The sequence below is a fragment of the Hylobates moloch genome, unplaced genomic scaffold, assembly GCF_009828535.3.
Source record: "Hylobates moloch isolate HMO894 unplaced genomic scaffold, HMol_V3 SCAFFOLD_8, whole genome shotgun sequence".
NCBI lineage: Eukaryota > Metazoa > Chordata > Mammalia > Primates > Hylobatidae > Hylobates > Hylobates moloch.
The window spans coordinates 10,360,442-10,380,667 of NW_026652283.1; positions in this window are offsets into that span (position 1 = coordinate 10,360,442).

A 20,226-nucleotide genomic window follows, 5' to 3' on the forward strand; every position below is an offset into this window, starting at 1 on the left:
CAAAATAATCTATATGACAAAGAGGCATATTTTGGGGTGGCATATTCATATACCCTGCACCATACCCCAATCATTTCTTCAACTTAATATTCAGCAATCCCTGGGATTTCTTGAAGAAAATACTTGAGAAGTGCTGAACTAGGAGTTAACAATGACAGTGTAGGTGAATAGTTGGCAACACTTTAGTCATAAACAGAAATTCAAATGAATTACCTGAAACTGCACATTAGTCCTTGGTTAAAAGATTATAAAATGACTCAGACCTTGCTTTAAAAAAAATCATGTATTTCTGGCCAAGCGCAGTGTCTCATGCCTGTAATCCCAGCACTTTGGGAGGCGGAGGCGGGCGGATCACAAGGTCAGGAGTTTGAGACCAGCCTGGCCAACATAGTGAAACCCCGTCTCTACTAAAAAAAAACACAAAAATTTGCCGGGCATGGTGGTGCATGCCTGCAGTCCCAGCTACTCAGGAGGCTGAGGCAGGAGAATCACTTGAACTCAGGAGGTGGAGGTTGCAATGAGCTGAGATCGTGCCACTGCACTCCAGCCTGGGTGACAGAGTGGGACCCCGTCTCAAAAAAAAAAAAAAAAAATCATATATTTCTATATAATCATGAAAATTAAGAAATCAAAGATTCTTATAGAAAACTTATAGTTTGAGAGATGTCTCCCGATTCTATAAATGAGTGAATCCCTAATTTTATCAGTAATACGTCCTGCTGCCTCAGAGGAATGCTAACTTGTTGGGACAGTTTTTCTCTCCTTCTTAGTATTATTGATCCTTGACCTTCAAACCTTATTCTCTTTCTAATCTTTTTTTTTTTTTTTGACAGGATCTCACTCTGTCACCCAGGCTGGAGGGCAGTGATGTAAAGCTCAAACTCCTGCGCTTAAGTGGTCCCCCTGCCTCAGCATCCCAAGTAGCTGGGACTACAGGTGTACACCACTACACTTGGCTAATTTTTAAATTTTTGTAGAGACCAGGCTGGTCTCAAACTCCTGGGCTCAAGCAGTTCTCCCACCTTGGCCTCCCAAAATGCTGGGATTACAGGCATGAGCCACTGCGCCTGGCCTCTATTTCTAATCTTGAGGGTCATTTAGAAACTTATAGTCAATTCCACTGAAACACTGAAAGGTAAAGATTCTCGAGGTCCATGTATAGGGAGGAAATGATGGGCCCTATTCATGAGTGACCAAGGGTGATAAAAGAGAGAACATAAGCCGGTCAGTTTAACTAGAAAAAATTTGACAGCTCTTAGAAGAGAGAAGATGGAGGCCAGGCACAGTGGCTCACGCCTGTAATCTCAGTACTTTGGGAGGCTGAGGCAGGCGGATCACCTGAGGTCAGGAGTTCGAGACCAGCCTGGCCAACATGGTGAAACCCCGCCTCTATTAAAAATACATAAATTAGCTGGGCGTGGTGGCAGGCTCCTGTAATCCCATCTACTCGGGAGGCTGAGGCAAGAGAATTGCTTGAACCCGGGAGGCAGAGGTTGCAGTGAGCCAACATCACGCCATTGTACTCCAGCCCAGGGACAAGAGTGAGACTTCATCTCAAAAAAAAAAAAAGAGAGAGAGAGAGAAAGAGAGGATCGAGTCCCCAGATGGAGAGGAACTCAGACAGGGGGGTCCAGGCCCAAAGAAAGCTACATTGTAGGAAATGACCAAAGGAACTCCTTTGGGGGAAATTTCTAAGGAAGGTGTCACTAAATGGGATATGACGGAAGTTAATGACTATCCTTCGGCTTTCTTGTTATTGTCAGGTACTTCCTCTATTTTTTTACTGTTTATCATTCATTCCTTTCCCTGGGTTTCTGAGCCTCAAGTGTTTTTTCACTGTTGCATTTCCTCCTACTTGGACCAGCTTATTTATTTTTTGTTTGTTTGAGATGGAGTCTAGCTCTGTCACCCAGGCTGGAGTGCAGTGGCTCAATCTCTGCTCACTGCAACCTCCGCCTCCCAAGTTCAAGCAATTCTCCTGCCTCAGCCTTCCGAGTAGCTGAGATTACAGGCATGCACCACCACACTCAGCTAATTTTTGTATTACTAGTAGAGACAGGGTTTCACCATATTGGCAAGACTGGTCTCGAACTCCTGGCCTCAAGTGATCCTTCTGCCTCAGCCTCCCAAAGTGCTGGGATTACAGGCATGAGTCACCATGCCCAGACTACTTAGACTAGTGTATAAATTAACATTATACAAAATATATGAAAGGACTACAAATGTGCATCCAGACAAAGGAACAGAGGAGTGTGTGTCATTCTGCAAGGAGGCTGCTTATTCCAGGACCTGCCTGCACACTGCAGTCAGCCATCCTGGGAGATCACACACACTCTGCAGACACTGGTGATAAGGGTCTGGGAGCAACACACTTGGTTACTTTATGTCAGAGGCAGAGGGAAAAGAAATTGCACTTTCTTCTAATAACAAACTCCAGAGTGCTCACTTGGGAGACTGACAGCCCAACAAATACAAGTGACAAGGAAACAATTTCAGGAATGTAATAAGGGAGAACTAGCTAGGTTTCAAATGTATTGCTAAAGAGTTATGCAATTTTTGACTTGTAAGAAACTTAAAGACCCCATCTCATCTAAAGGTCACAAACAGCAGCCTTGGAGCCAAATCTGGCCCACAGATGTGATGTGTTTTGTTTGGTGCATAGTTTGAATTAGTTGTCAGCATTTAAAAAAGAACAGTTCACATTTTTTAAAAGTCCAGATTCCCGATTACTGCTGGGAAACCAGAAAATCTGTGGATCCTACATTGCCAGCATTTCCCGGTGGCAGTATGAAAAACTGAGCAGTGATCGTGCCCTTTGGACATTGCTCGAGTCTCCAATTTCCCACAGTCCCTGGCTGGCCTCCTTTAATTCATTTACATAATCTGTCTGGACTCTGTTGGCAGCTTTTGCGTTTAAAGCCCTTGCTAAGCCAACCTGTTCATTTTTATAGATAAGAAAGCGAGGCCTTGAGAAGCCAAGTGACTCACCCAACCATACACGTATGTTGGTGTCGTTTCCATACATTCCTTTTTCCATCCCATGCTTTCTCACTTACACGGTGAGGTTTATTTAGCAAAAAAAAAAAGAGATTTGGAAAGTAAACATAAATGGTGAGGTTAAAGTCTGAAGAAACTATGTTGAAAGCCGGAAAAGACAAAGGTGATGTTAAAAAGAGGATAATTTAGAGGCTCGCTAACTGGAACTCAAGAGACTTCCAATAGGAAATTGTTAATGAGAGGAAATGGAAGGAAGAGAGAGGTTACATAATAAGAACAAATGAGAGAAGCATGAGCTAAGGTAAGATGATGAGAGTAAAACAGGCACTATTTTACTTGATCTGCTCCCATACAGAACAAAAGCAGCAGTTGACAGAAAGGAAACTGACAAAATAAATTTCAAAATAAAAACTGATCAGAAAAAAATTAGCAATTATAGGCCGGGTGCGGTGGTTCACACCTGTAATCCCAGTACTTTGGGAGGCCAACGCGGGCAAATCAAGAGGTCAGGAGTTTGAGACCAGCCTGACCAACATGGTGAAACCCCGTCTGTACTAAAAATACAAAAAATTAGCTGGGCGTGATGGTGGGCACCTGTAATCCCAGCTATTCGGGAGGCTGAGGCAGGAGAATTGCTTGAACCTGGGAGACGGAGGTTGCAGTGAGCGGAGATTGCACCACTGTACTCCAGCCCGGGCAACAGCATGAGACTCCATCTCAAAAAAAAAAAAAAAAAAATTATAAAAGATATCTTGTTCAGATTTATTTATTTGGGGAAAAAAGATGTGAAGGAGAGGCAGCTTCTCAAGATTGCCTGAGATGTTATTAACAACAACAACAAAAAATGTAAACAAAAAACAATTTCAAAGGAGAGCCTTACCAGGAGAAGGGAATAATAATTTTAAAAATGGGGATAAAAAATAATTATCTCAAAAAAATCTCCGCAAGAAAAAAAATAAAATAAAATTCTTCCTGAAACTGAAGCATACTAGAATATGCAACCCCAAAATATGTCACTTTGGCACACAGGTTATTTGGAGCTAAAGGCAATAGAGAACCAGCAGACCAAGTAAAAGCTCTTTACTTCCCCCTAATCACCTAACACGAACTATAACCTCGCCCTTTTGTACAGAAAATTTACATTTATAAAGGAAATTTCCATTTGTAAGGGAAGAGAGCTGCTCCTGGAGACAGCAGTTATCACCCGAGAGAGACTCTTATCTGCATAACAACACAATACATTTCTTCCCCTCACCTTCCTAGAACTTTCCTCCTCCCTTCAGCAGCCCAAAACTCCTTTTCCTGTGCTCAGCCTAAGATGGTACAGAAGCTTCAATCATCTGGCTGCCACTCAGAGTCTTAGTTCTTTGTGGAAACTTCCCTGCATAGGTATGTAATTTAACCATTCTTCTCTTGTTAGTTTGTCTTGTGTCAGTTTAATCTCCAAGGCCTCAGTCAGCCAACCCAGGAAAGAAGAGGGAAGTAGTCCTCCTCACCAAGGGTTTTGGCAACCACTAAGGGACAGCAAGGACATCTCACTTGCTCAGGAGGCTACAGTTGAGATCCAGGATCTCTGACAAAGTCGGCAAAAGGCAAAAGTTCTTACTAAAGTCAGCCTCCTGTATTTCTGTCTGTAGAGTCTGACTGAAGGAGGATGGTAGAAGTCTCTTTATCTTTTCCTTTCCAAATTTGCATTAGCAAGAGAAAAACATTTGTAAAATTGAGTTCTTTGGATGGTGACTCTTGTAAATTTGGTTTTTTTCATGCGCGTCCCTGTGAAGAAACCACCAAACAGGCTTTGTATGAGCAACATGGCTGTTTATTTCACCTGGGTGCAGGCGGGCTGAGTCCGAAAAGAGAGTCAGCAAAGGGTGATGGGTTACCATTGGTTCTTATAGGTTTGGGGATAGGCGGTGAAGTTAGGAGCAATGTTTTGCGGGTAGCGGATGGATCTCACAAAGTACATTCTCAAGGGTGGGGAGAATTACAAAGAACTTTCTTAAGGGTGGGGGAGATTACAAAGTACCTTCTTAAGGGTGGGGGAGATTACAAAGTACATTGATCACTTAGGGTGGGGAAGAAACAAATCACAATGGTGGAATGTCATCAGTTAAGCTATTTTTACTTCTTTTGTGGATCTTCAGTTACTTCGGGCCATCTGGATGTATACATGCAAGTCACAGGGGATGCGATGGCTTGGCTTGGGCTCAGAGGCCTGACATTCCTGCCTTCTTATATTAATAAGAAAAATAAAATAGTGTTGAAGTCTTGGGGTGGTGAAAATTTTTGGGGGGTAGTATGGAGAGAGAATGGGCGATGCTTCTCAGGGCTGCTTCAAGTGGGATTAGGGGTGGCGGGGGAACCTAGAGTGGGAGAGATTAAGCTGAAGGAAGATTTTGTGGTAAGGGGTGATATTGTGGGGTTGTTAGAAGAAACATTTGTCGTGTAGAATTATTGGTGATGGCCTGGATACGGTTTTGTATGAATTGAAAAACTAAATGGAAAAGGTCTAAGAATTGGGAGGACCTAGGACATCTGATTAGAGGGTGCCTAAGGAGATTCAGCATAGTCCTGCCAGCAAAGATTATTTATTTACTTCAAGAGTTAAGAGTGGCAGTTTGGGGACAGCACGAGGAGATATCAGCTGTGATGGCTTGGAGAAACAGTGTAAACCGGCAGTGTAAACAAGAGCAGGGCATGTATGAGTAGTTGAGAACGGTGAATAGGAGTATGACTAGACAGAAAATAGTAGGGATGACAAGTTTTTTGGGGGCACAGTCTAAGTTGGTCTGCTGTCTGGAATGAGACTGGGGCCTAACAAAAAGGAGCGTCTATACAGGAGCTCAAATGGGCTGTACCTTATAGCATTCCGAGGACAGGCCTGAGTTCTGAGAAGCGAAAGTGGTAAAAGTATTGTCCTTTTTAAGTTGGCTGAGCTTGGTGAGGTGTGTTTTTAAAAGACCTTTAGTCCATTCTACTTTTCTTGAAGATGGAGGACCGTAAGGGATATAAAGATTTCACTGAATACTAAGAGCCTGAAAAACTGCTTGGCTGATTTGACTAATAAAGGCTGGTCTGTTATCAGACTGTATAGAGGTGGGAAGGCTAAACTGAGGAATTATGTCTGACAGAAGAGAAGAAATGACTGCGGTGGCCTTCTCAGACCCTGTAGGAAAGGCCTGTACCTATCCAGTGAAAGTGTCTACCTAGACTAAGAGGTATTTTAGTTATCTGACTCAGGGCATGTTGAGTAAAGCTAATTTGCCAGTCCTGGGTGGGGGCAAATCCTCGAGCTTGATGTGTAGGGAAGGGAGGGGGCCTGAATAATCCCTGAGGAGTAGTAGAACAGCAGATGGAACACTGAGAAGTTATTTCCTTGAGGATAGATTTCCACGATGGAAAGGAAATGAGAGGTTCTAAGAGGCGGGCTAGTGGCTTGTACTATAGCATAGCCTGCCTTTGCCGGTGTGTGGCGATTAGGCCTGGTGGAACTGCCATCAATAAATCAAGCGTGATCAGGGTGAGGTACAGGAAAGAAGGAAATATGGGGAAATGGGGTGAATGTCAGGTGGATCAGAGAGATACAGTCATGGGGGTCAGGTGTGGTATCAGGAATAATGTGGGAGGCGGGATTGAGGTCCGGGCCAGGAACAATGGTAATTGTGGGACTTAACAAAGAGTGAGTACAGCTGAAGGAGCCAGGGAGCAGAAAGTATATGCGTCAGGTGTGAGGAAGAAAATAGATTTTGGAAGTCATGAGAAATGTAGAGAGTAAGTTGAGCATAGTTTGTGATTTTGAGGGCCTCTAAAAGTATTAGGGCGGCAGCAGCCTCCACACGGAGACATGATGGCTAGGCTAAAACAGTAAGGTCAAGTTGTTTGCACAGAAAGGCTACAGGGTGCAGTCCTGGCTCTTGTGTAAGAATTCTGACGGCACTAACCATGCCTAGGAAGGAAAGGAGTTGTTGTTTTGTAAGGGATTGAGGTTTGGGAGATTAATCGGACACGATCAGCAGGGAAAGCACATGTGTTTTTATGAGAATTATGCCGAGATAGGTAACAGATGAGGAAGAAATTTGAGCTTGACTGAAGTAATGGGGGCTGTCTGTGAAGCCTTGCAGCAGTGTAGCCCAGGTAATTTGCTGAGCCTAATGGGTGTCAGGGTCAGTCCAAGTGAAAGCAAAGAGAGGCTGGGATGACGGGTGCAAAGGAATAGTAAAGAAAGCATGTTTGAGATCCAGAACAGAATAATGGATTGTAGAGGGAGGTATTGAGGATAGGAGAGTATATGGGTTTGGCACCATGGGGTGGATAGGCAAAACAATTTGGTTGATAAGGCGCAGATCCTGAACTAACTTGTAAGGCTTGTCTGGTTTTAGGACAGGTAAAATGGGGGAATTGTAAGGAGAGTTTATAGGCTTTAAAAGGCCATGCTGTAGCAGGGGAGTGATAACAGGCTTTAACCTTTTCAAAGCGTGCTGTGGGATGGGATATTGGCATTGAGTGGGGTAAGGGTGATTAGGTTTTAATGAGATGGTAAGGGGTGCATGATCGGTTGCCAAAGAGGGAGTAGAGGTATCTTATACTTGTGGGTTAAGGTGGGGGAATACAAGAGGAGGACGCGAAGGAGGCTTTGGATTGGGAAGAAGGGCAGCAATGAGATGTGGCTGTAATCCAGGAATAGTCAGGGAAGCAGATAATTTAGTTAACGTGTCTCGGCCTAATAAGGGAACTGAGCAGGTGGGGATAACTAAAAGGAGTGCTTAAAAGAGTATTGTCTAAGTTGGCACCAGAGTTGGGGAGTTTTAAGAGGTTTAGAAGCCTGGCTGTCAATACCCACAACAGTTATGGAGGCAAGGGAAACAGGCCCTTGAAAAGAAGGTAATGTGGAGTGGGTCGCCTCCGTATTGATTGAGAAGGGGACGGACTTACCCTCCACTGTGAGAGTTACCTAAAGCTCGGCGTCCGTGATGGTCTACGGGGCTTCCGAGGCAATCACGCAGCGTCAGTCTTCAGCTGCTAAGCCGAGAAGGAGTCAGTCAGAGAGCCTTGGGCCAGAGTTCCAGGGGCTCTGGAAGTGGCTGCCAGGTGAGTTGAACAGTCTGATTTCCAGTGGGGTCCTGCACAGATGGGGGAATCCTGCGCTGCAGGCATTCCTTGGCCTGGTGGTCAGATTTCTGGCACTTGTGGCAAGCTCCTGGGGGAGGAGGTTCTGGAGGAATGCCTGGCCGCTGCGGTTCAGGCGTTTGGAAGTTCTTGTGTGCTGGAGATGTAGCTGGGGTTTGTCTCACAGTGGAGGCAAGGAATTGCAACTTTTTTCTATTATTGTACACCTTGAAGGCGAGGTTAATTAAGTCCTGTTGTGGGGTTTGAGGGCCGGGATTTAATTTTGGTGGTTTTATTTAATGTCGGGAGCAGATTGGGTAATAAAATGTATATTGAGAATATACCTTTTGACGTTTTAGGGTCTAGGGCTGTAAAGCGTCTCAGGGTTGCTGCCAAACGAGTCATGAACTGGGCTGGGTTTTTCATATTTGATGAAAAAGAGGCTAAACGCTACCTGATTTGGGAGAGTTCTGATAAAGAAAAAGGAGCATTAACCTTGACTAAGCCTTTAGCTCCAGCCACCTTTTAAAGAGTAAATTGCTGGGCCGGTGGGGGAGGGCTAGTCACTGAATTAAACTGTAAGCCGGACCGGGTGTGAGGAGAGGAGGTGATAAAAGGATTATAGGGTGGAGGAGCAGAGGCTGAGGAAGAATTGGGACCTAGCTCGGCCTGGCCAGGAGGGGAGAGGTCAGATGGGTCTGTAGAAAAGGAAGATTAGAAAGACTCAGCGATGCTTGGGGTTGGGACTGAGGGGACAGGTGGCAGGGAAAGAAGGAAGATTTGGGGTGAGTTGCATTGGGAACAGAGACTAGAGAGGGACCGATGTCTAAAATAATGCCTGGACATCAGGCACCTCAGACCATTTGCCTATTTTACAACAAGAATTATTTAGATCTTGCAGGATGGAAAAATTCAAAGTACCGTTTTCTGGCTATTTGGAACTACTGTTGAGTTTGTATTGGGGTCAAGCAGCATTGCAGAAGAAAATAAGATGCTTGGATTTTAGGTCAGGTGAGAGTTGAAGAGGTTTTCAGTTCTTAGGAACACAGGCTAAGGGAGAATAGGGAGGAATTGAGGGTGGAAGTTTGCCTATAGTGAAGCCCAGAGAAAAGAGAGAGTAGAGACATGGAGGGAAGGGGTTTGGGGGTTCTTACCCTCCAGAAAAGCGGGAAAGGGGTCGGGGCACAGAGATTCGAGGTCAGGGCATGGAAATAAGGGATTGGGGCACAGAGATAGAAGAGGTTGGGGCATGGAAATAAGGGATCAGGGTGCAGAGATATAAGGTTGGGGTGTGGAAATAAGGGATTGGGGTGCAGAGATATAAGGAGTTGGGGTATTTTTCCCTCCCTCAGAAAAGCGGTACTTGCCGCTAAGGGTGAAGGAGAAGGGGTTGAGGGTTTCTTGCCCCCAGAAAGGCAGAGAAGGGGTAGAGACACAGAGAAAAGGGGTTGGGGTACTTGCCCCTACCCCAGAAAAGCGGGACTTGCCGCCAAGGGTGAAGGACCAAGGCAGGCGTCCCTGCGTGGTCTGACATCTCTGAAATCTGAGTGAATAATCAGAGAGGCATCCCTGCAATGATTAAACACCAAGGGAAGGCTGCCTTCCCAGTCCGTGACCGGCGCCGGAGTTTTGGGTCCATGGATAAAACGTGTCTCCTTTGTCTCTACTAGAAAATGAAAGGAATTGAAATTAAGAGAAGGGAGAGATTGAAGAGTGGAAAGGAGAAAGTGGTTGAGGAATAGTGAGAGAGGCTGGAGAAGAGAGTAAGAAGAGGCCGCTTACCCGATTTAAAATTGGTGAGATGTTCCTTGGGCTGGTCTGTCTGAGGACCTGAGGTCGTAGGTGGATCTTTCTCATGGAGCAAAGAACAGGAGGACAGGGGATTGATCTCCCAAGGGAGGTCCCCCGATCCGAGTCACAGCACCAAATTTCATGTGCGTCCGTGTGAAGAGACCACCAAACAGGCTTTGTGTGAGCAACATGGCTGTTTATTTCAACTGGGTGCAGGCGGGCTGAGTCCGAAAAGAGAGTCAGCAAAGGGTGGTGGATTACCATTGGTTCTTATAGGTTTGGGGATAGGCGGTGAAGTTAGGAGCAATGTTTTGCGGGCAGGGGGTGGATCTCACAAAGTACATTCTCAAGGGTGGGGAGAATTACAAAGAATCTTCTTAAGGGTGGGGGAGATTACAAAGTACCTTCTTAAGGGTGGGGGAGATTACAAAGTACATTGATCAGTTAGGGTGGGGAAGAAACAAGTCACAATGGTGGAATGTCATCAGTTAAGGCTATTTTTACTTCTTTTGTGGATCTTCAGTTACTTCAGGCCATCTGGATGTATACATGCAAGTCACAGGGGATGCGATGGCTTGGCTTGGGCTCAGAGGCCTGACAGTTTTGAGTACTCATTGGTTATGGATCTCTAGCTTCCTAAGAATAGTCATTGTTTTCCTTTGTTTCTGTCTTTTGTGTGATTTATTATAATGAGGAGAATAGTCATAGTTTTGCAGAATTGTCCTAGTTGTAGGCATAGGCCCTATAAGCCTGCCGTTGAAGCCAGCTTCACAGACCCATGAGTTTACAGTTTATGCTAGAGCAGCATCCATTTAGACAAACTTTGCCACGGATAACCAATGGGAAAAAACTGGATGAGATTCTTCTTTTATCTCATTTTGTGTTCTGAGAATTTAGCTTTGTAACTACTATGGTCTTGGTAATCAGTCTGGTTTCTGCCAGCTGAGATGGCAAGGTTGTCATACTTGAGTTGGGTAGCTAGCCAGCAGACTAGGAACCCAAAGCACAAAATGCACAAGCAGCATTTTCTTTGACCAAATCTTGCAGCTGTGAGGAGAGTTTGCCTTAGTAAGGCACCCCAGTCCATCGGGGCCTTTATTGTCACTCTTTGTTGCCTTGTTTGTGCTGAGAAAAGTACCATCCCAGTATTACCTACCTGATATCACAGATTAGTGAGTCTGTGATTGAAGGCATCTCACTTTTATGGGAGATTGTAGTTTCCTTATTGACTGTGACAATGAATTTCTTTGCTTTTCGGGCTATCTTCGGGAGTAACTCTGAATCTTGGGGAGGAGGAGTGGGTACGGCCTCCTTTGAACCCTCTTTGGGGAGGTCTCTTGTGTCTATGGTTAAGCCGTAAAAAGGCTGATTGGTTTAGAGTCACATTGGACTAGGTATACCTTTGAAAATTTGGACTTTATATCCAAAGGGATTTTTTTAAGAGAGCTTGCACCCTAAAGCAAATGTCCTACTGGTACTTATAGGAAAATCAGATCGCAAGAAAGACAAAAAAAAAATTTAATAACTATTTGGAAACAAACTAGACAAATAAAAATCTTAAAAGTCTTATGTATTATTTCATTCTCACATTGCTATAAAGAAATATCCAAGACTGGGCTGGGCGCGGTGGCTCACGCCTGTAATCCCAGCACTTTGGAAGGCTGAGGCGGGCAGATCACGAGGTCAGGAAATCGAGACCATGGTGAAACCCCGTCTCTACTAAAAATACAAAAAAATTGGCTGGGCGCCATGGCTCACGCCTGTAATCCCAGTACTTTGAGAGGCTGAGGCAGGCAGATCACAAGATCAGGAGATCGAGATCATCCTGGTCTAACTCGGTGAAACCTCGTCTCTACTAAAAATACAAAAAATTAGCTGGGCGTGGTGGCGGGCGCCTGTGGTCCCAGCTACTCAGGAGGCTGAGACAGGAGAATGGAGTGAACCCGGGAGGCAGAGCTCACAGTGAGCCGAGATCGCGCCACAGCACTCCTGCCTGGGCCACAGCGAGACTCCGTCTCAAAAAAAAAAAAAAAAAGAAAAAAAAGAAATATCCAAGACTGGATAATTTAGAAAGAAAGAAGGCTTAATTGGCTCATGGTTCTGTAGGCTGTACCGGAAGCATAGCTGTTTCTGCTTCTAGGGAGGCCTCAGGGAGCTTACAATCATGGCAGAAGGCGAAGGGGAAGCAGGCAGGTCTTACACGGTCAGAGCAGGAGGAAGATGGTGGGGATGTGTGCTACACACTTTTAAAACAACCAGATCTCATAACTCACTTACTATCATAAGAACAGCATGGAGGGGATGGTACTAAACCATTTATGAGGAATCTGCCCATGATCCCATCACTTCCCACCAGGCTCTACCGCCAACACTTGGGATAATAGCTGAACATGAGATTTGGTGGGGACACAGATCCAAACCATATCATCTTCTCTACAAATATCGGTGAAAGGTTATAGCCATTATTTAGAAGGTTACCTTAACTTGTTCCATCTGCCAAGAACACAATCTGGATCCAACTATTTTACATAAACTAGTGAGTTTTGTAATATGATGCCTGACTCATGGTTAAAGGTTTAAAATGAAAGCTATGAGATTTCTATTGGCATCTGTGTGCTTACGTATGCTTATGTGTGTGTTTTGTATAGTGATCTTTTTCTACCTCTGGATGGTATTGCCAAAATTTATCAAAGAGCTCTGCATTAATTGGCTTAGAAAACAATAAGTGCTCATATACATTAAGTATTATTAAAACCCTCAGAAAAAATAGAAATTAACCCAAAATTTGTTTTCAAATTCACATGCTCTGGGATAATCTTTGGTAAATAAGGCTAGTTCAGTATTGTTACTTAAATACAAATAGGTATTCTCTAGATTTGTCGGCATTCAATATAATGTAGACATGCAATTTTATTCTACTTGAGTTTACTAGCCAAATCAGCTGATGTTATCTCTATTCCCTGTTTCAGATTATAAAATTATAATTCAACCAAAGAATAAAATGTACAATAAAAACGAATTGCTTGATGTATGTCAAAGATGGCAGTTAAGGAGAAAGACAGAGAGAGAGCAATATAATTAACTTTTAGGTTCTTTACTTCTGTGATTTTTGATAGCTACCTCACATGCCTGTCACAAATTTTGTTAACAAGAAAATAAACTTTAGATGATGATTAGCTTTATTTAATCTTGCATGAAATTTTCATCAATAATCCAAGCATAATTGTTAGGAACAAGTTAATTAAATAGATGTAAGTGGGATAAAACTCTATAGCTGAACTTTCAACAATAGTTATGTTTTATAATATGTCTGCTTAAATATAGTATCCAAAATCTTTCTGGTAACCTAAAACGTCAAAGATATAGAAAGTTTAGTTAAATGAGAGATAGTCATTAAATATTTGATCATTTCTAAATATGATATACTGAAAATTTAATTACTTAACATAAGTTTATGTATATTTGGCTTCTTATTACAGAGAGACTAAATAATATTTAAGTCTGTTAGTCAACATGTTCTTCTTGCCACACTGAAAAAGTGTACTATGAGGAAACACATGCCTCTAGAAATTGTGAAAGGGTGTATTCATAAATGTGCTAATCTACAGAATGCCCCTATATATAACAGTTCACGATTTCCTACTTCCTTGTTTTCACTGGAAATTAAGGTATTAATCATTAAAAACTCTAATCAATATACATAAATGAACTATTAGGAATAATAAAGGTGAAGGAGAAAAATCTGCATGCAAAGTATACAAAGAAACTAAGATGTGTTGGACACAGGGAGGGGAACATCACACACCAGGGCCTGTGAGGGGGTCTCGGGCAAGGGGAGGGAGAGCATTAGGACAAACACCTAACTCACTTTTAAACCAGATGTCAGGTTGATAGGTGCAGCAAACCACCATGGCACATGTATACCTAGATAACAAACCTGCACGTTCTGCACATGTATCCCAGAACTTAAAGTAAAATTAAAAAAAAAAAAAGTAAGATGTGTTTTGACAAGGAAAAATATGAAGTATGAAGGATGCATTTTTGTTAAGGAAAAGGGAGAGTAATTTTGTCCTACAGTAGTTTAATGTTATTTAAAGATTATTTCAGAGTGAGAAAGAGGAAAATAAAGGACAAAAACTAGGCAGGTATAGGAAATTGTCAAAGGAGAGAGAGAGAATTTTGTGTAGTCAAATGTCTAAAATAAATGGGGCTGGACACAGTGGCTCAGGCCTGTGATCCCAGCACTTTAGGAGGCCAAGACAGGACGATCACTTTAGACTGGGAGTTTGAGACCAGCCTACACAACATAGAGAGAGCTGAGACCCTGTAAATTAGCCAGACGTGCTGGCACGTCCCTCTAGTCCCAGCTACTCTGGAGGTAGGAGGACCACTTGAGCCCAGGAGTTTGAGGCTGCAGTGAGCTATGATCGTGCCACTGCACTCCAGCCTGGGCAACAGAGTGAGAACTCGTCTCTAAAAAAAAATAAACAAATAAAAAATAATAAAATTATTATAAATAATAAAATTAAATGGATTTATTATAATGTTTAAAAATAAACTCTAATATCAATAGTGTGCTGATGCGGAACTGGAATCTGGATTGTTGGTTTGTTCCTAGTAAGAGATCGTAAAAGGGTTTCTTTATCTGTTGAGTACTTTGCCTAGGAAACAAAGATTCTGTGACTTATCAGAAATAATTTCCCACGTGTAGTCCCAGCTACTTGGGAGGTTGAGGCAGGAGGAACCCAGGAATTTAAGGCTGCTGCGAGTTATGATCACAGCACTGCACACTGGCATGGGTGACAGAGCAAGACCCCAAATCTTTTAAAAAATTTAATAATTTATTATGCTTCATGTTGTCTTTAGCATATCTTTGATTGCTTTTTTTTTAAAAAGAGTCTTCTCAGTATGGAAAAAGCTAAGGTTTTGTTTTGGTTTTGGTTTTTTACAATTATATGACCTTCTGTATTTACCTTTACAATGATATTTTCCCTTTGGTTAAATAGATAACTAAGTATTGTTTCATAGTTATCTGTTATCCTGTTTTATCAAGGGTTCAAACCTTTTGCAATTTTTGATAGTCTTCCCCAAATCAAATTCTAAAGTCTTTTAAATTTTTTCTTTTTTTAAAATTTATTTATTTATTTATTTATTTATTTATTTATTTATTTATCTGAGACGGAGTCTCACTTTTTGCCCAGGCTAGAGTGCACTGGCACAATCTCGGCTCACTGCAACCTCTATCTCCCAGGTTCAAGCGATTCTTCTGCCTCAGTCTCCCAAGTAGCTGGGATTACAGGCACACCCCCACCACGCCCGGCTAATTTTTTTGTATTTTTAGTAGAGATGGGGTTTCACCATGTTTGGCCAGGCTGGTCTTCAACTGACCTCAGGTGATCCAGCCGCCTCGGCCTCCCAAAGTGCTGGGCTTACAGGCATGAGCCACCGCACCTGGCCCTTCCTTTTTTTTGTTGTTTTGGTAGAGATGGGGTTTCTCTGTGTTGCTCAGGTTGGTCTTGAACTCCTGGCGTTGAATGATCCTCCCACCCCGGCCTCCCAAAGAGCTGGGATCACAGGCACGTGAGCCACTGTGCCCAGCCTGATTCTGTAGTTTTTTTTTACTTTTGTTGTTGTTGTTTGTTTTTTGAGACAAGGTCTCCTTCTGTCACCCAGGCTGGAGTGCAGTGGCGTGATCTTGGCTCACTGCAGCCATAACCTCCCAGACACAAGTGATCCACCCAGCGCAGGCTCCCAACTAGCTGGAACCACAGGTATGCACCACCACGTCTGGCTAATTTTTGTATTTTTGATAGAGATGGGGTTTCACCATGTTACCCAGGCTGGTCTCAAACTCCTGAGCTAAAGTGATCTGCCTGCCTCGGCCTCTCAAAGTGTTGGGGTTACCGGCATGAGCCACTGCGCTGGCCCTAGTCTTTTTCACTTTGAACTAACTTTGACATTCCACAGAACACTCCTTGAAAATCTCAAAGGATTTGCTCTCCCACCTTGAAAAAAAAAGATGTTACACTAATTAGATTTATTTGATATGCTAAATTACATGAGAATCGTTGTCAACTAAAACATGATGTTTAACCTTCTTTATATTTGTATAGGTATGTAACTAATATGTGTTTCAAAAACTGTATAAAGTTCCTAGATATTTATCAATCTTTGCTGTTCGTATGTCCTGATACAGTGTTATCAGGACAGTTATTATTATAAAATGCTATAAGCCACAGAAATAACCAAATTTCCTTGTTAATTGCACTATAATGAACTCTCGTCAGATCTTTTTTTTTTTTTTTAATTTTTTTTAAATTTTTTTTTAAATTTTTTTTTTTTTTGTGATGGAGTCTCGCTCTGTCGCCCAGGTTGGAGTGCAGTGGCGCAATCTCGGCTCACTGCAAGCTCCGCCTCCCGGGTTCACGCCATTCTCCTGCCTCAGCCTCTCCGAGTAGCTGGGACTACAGGCGCCCGCCACCACGACCGGCTAATTTTTTGTATTCTTAATAGAGACGGGGTTTCACCGTGGTCTCGTTCTCCTGACCTCGTGATCCGCCCGCCTTGGCCTCCCAAAGTGCTGGGATTACAAGCGTGAGCCACCGCGCCCGGCCTTCGTCAGATCTTTAATCATGGTTATTTTTAAGTCTTTTGCCATTCACAGCCAATTATTGTTTTACGATGATTCTTCTCTGAACACTTTTGCAATCAACAAGTGAAAATGCTACATCTTCACAGAGACCATGCAAAAGACTCAGAGAGGTATTCTCAAGTATTTAAGATTATACCACTGGATAGGGTAAAGATTTCCAAAACACTGAAGAAGAAACACGAATTCATAAAGCTGCAAATCCAACATCAAGCAAAACAGGAATTCCATGGGACTGAATGAACTGATAAGAATAATTCTAATGTGTATGGCCCTTTTGTTTGAAACATTACTGGTTCCTTAATGCTTTTCCATATTTAAGAAACCCTTTTTCTCTGTTTCCTTAAGCTATCTATAACTTACAGTAACTTGGTAAAGTATACCTTTGTGAACAAAGATGAAAAGATAAAACATTTACTTTTTTTGAGACAGGGTCTCACTCTATCATCTGGGCTGGAGTGCAGTGGTGCAATCACAGCTCACTGCTTCCTTGAACTCCTTGGCTCGAGCAATCCCCCCACCTCAGCTTCCCAAGTAGCTGGGACTACAAATGTGCATCACTATGCCCACCTAATTTTTTTTTTTTTTAAGAGATGAGGGTCTCACTATGTTGCCCAGGCTGAAGTAATCCTCCAGCTTCAGCCTCCCAAAGTGCTGGGATTACAGATGTGAGCCACCATGCCCAGCCAGAAACATTCATTTTTTCTCCCCACCTGATCCTTCCGGAATTCAGAAATCTTTATTGAATATTCTTATTTTCATGGTGATTTATTTACATATGTTCAATAAGAATCTCTTGTCCTTAGAATGCAATTTGAAATATTTGCTTATATTAGCAAGGCTTTCACTGGAATATCATATTTGGATGATGTACATAAAATCAGATAAGATCAGACAGTTTAAGGAATTGTCAGAAGCACTTGAACAAGAGCAACTCCATCTTGAATAGGGGCTGAGTAAAATGAGGCTGAGACCTACTGGGCTGCATTCTCAGATGGTTAGGCATTCTAAGTCACAGAATGAGATAGGAGGTCGGCACAAGACACGGGTCATAAAGACCTTCCTGATAAAACAGGCTGCAGTAAAGAAGCTGGCCAAAACTCACCAGAACCAAGATGGTGATGCGAGTGGCCTCTGGGTGTCCTCACTGCTACGCTCCCACCAGCGCCATGACAGTTTACAGATGCCATGGCAACGTCAGGAAGTTATAGTGTATGGTCTACAAAGGGGAGGCATGAATAACCCATCCCTTGTTTAGCAAATCATCAAGAAATAACCAGCAGTGCTGGGGCTGCTCTGTCTATGGAGTAGCCATTCTTTCATTCCTTTACTTTCTTAATAAACTTACTTTCACTGTAATCTATGAACTCGCCTCAAATTCTTTCTTGCTTGAGATCTAAGAACTCACTCTGGAGGTCTAGATCAGGACCCTTTCTGGTAACAGAACTAATACTGACTTCATGAAGCCAGTGCTTAGAAAGCCCCTTGAAATACTGGCCTGGTACCTGATTAACAGGGTTCGCAACCTAACAGGTGAGTAAAAAAGGTCGCTTCTTTGTAGGCCCAGGAAGCTGAAAATATTTTGGTGACCTCAAGAAAAAGGGAATTTACCCAAATCTGTAGGTATTGCTGGTGAAGGCTGATGGATTGGTTTCCAGCTTTGATAGGCTTTAACAGTCTAACCTGAAATTCCTTATTAAAAGTTGCAACAAAGCAGACTCAAAAAGAGCTTATATTGTCAGTCATTATTCTTGCTATATTTATGTAATAATCAGGCCAAGCTCAATGAGATTAGACTTATTTTGCAACAAAAAGAGTCTTACTTTGATTATCTTTCACAGAAATAGGGGTGATTGTAGAGAGAACTATGCTGTTTCAACTGAAAACTATAGCACACCCTTGTGGATTGTCAAATTCTAGCCATGTTCACTGCCTTTCAGCTTTTTTAACCTCTCTGTAAACTGACTCCTGCTGTGTTTTGCATTTGGTCAGCAATTGACATTTCTGATTTTAATCTCACCTGATTTGGCACCACTGAGAACTAAAACCTGACTGCCTAGCTCCGTATTGACACTACCCAGAAAAAGCCCTGCAAGCTAAAACTGGGCCCTTCCGTGCTCTGCTCTGAGAAATAACCATAACTGTCACATTGTATGTGCCATCCCCAGAGACATTCAAACCACAAACCCGGAAATACCTCAGACTGCCACGGCCCGCCCTCCTCCTACCACCTAGAGATGCTTTGAGCCCAGCATTCAGAAATCTTCTCAACTGATTGCCCTCTAGCCTCAGAAACTGGGTTTGTAAACAGTTCTATCCATTAGCCTTTGGTTTTCTTTTGTTTCCATAGAAATGTCCTTATTAGGCCGGGCGCAGTGGCTCACGCTTGTAATCCCAGCACTTTGGGAGGTCGAGGCGGGCGGATCACGAGGTCAGGAGATCGAGACCATCCTGGCTAACACGGTGGAACCCCGTCTCTACTAAAAATATAAAAAAAATTAGCCGGGCGTGGTGGCGGGCACCTGTAGTCCCAGCTACTCGGAGAGGCTGAGGCAGGAGAATGGCGTGAACCCGGGAGGCGGAGCTTGCAGTGAGCCGAGATTGCGCCACTGCACTCCATCCAGCCTGGGCGACAGAGCGAGACTCCGTCTCAAAAAAAAAAAAAAAAAAAAAGTCCTTATTAAATGCCTTATAGCACCATATAGACACCTAACAGAGGTGGGCACCCTATTCCCTCTGGCAACACAATCTCTTGAGATGAGATACAACTCTCTGAGTAAACTGAGCTCTTCTACTCTGTTGATAGGAATGTAAGCTATTCCCAGGACTGAGAGACTGGTTCAGTGAGATGGGGCAATGTGTTTAAATTTGTCCTTTTCTGCTTACTCACTCTTGTTCCAATCTGTTTTCCTTCCCTTTGCAGATCTCTTATCTTGCAACACCTAATCCGAATCTCTCTCAACAGCTACAAACTTGGCTTTTGAGGTATGAAACGTCCTGAGAAAAAGAAAGTTTCAAAGGGTGGGATAAAGGGTTCCAGAATATGCCACCCAATATATGGATTATTTTGAGCTAAAAACAATTGAGAACCAAAAGACACAGGAAAGGCTCTTTCTGTCCCCTACCTGCCTAAAAGCAGAATATAAATTTCCCCTTTTGTAAAGGAAATTTACATTTATAAAGTAAATTTCTCTTGGTGAAGATTCCTCTGTACCAGAAAGAGAGCTAGGCCTGGGGATAACCCATCACCTGAGACACTCTTACCTGTATAACCCTTTTTTACATACAAGTATACATTTCCTGCCTTACTTTCTCAGGACTTCTCTTCTCCACTCAGAAGCCCCAAACCCCTTCCCCTTTGTTTAGTCTGAGATGCTATATAAGCTTCAATCATCTGGATCTCCTTGAGTCTCTTTTCTTTATGATACTCCCATGTGTATGTACATAATTAAACTGTTTTTTTCCTCTTGTTAATCTATGTTTTGTCAGTTTAATTTCCAGGGCCTCAGCCATAGAATCTATTGGGTAGAAGGAAAAAAAGTTATTTGTCTCCCCTAGAAAACCAAAATGCAGTCCTAGCCATAGCAATCAAACAAGAGAAAGAAAAAAAAAAAAAGGCATCCACATTGGAAAAGAGGAAGTCAAGTTGACTCTCTTTGCAGATGACATGATTTATATATATA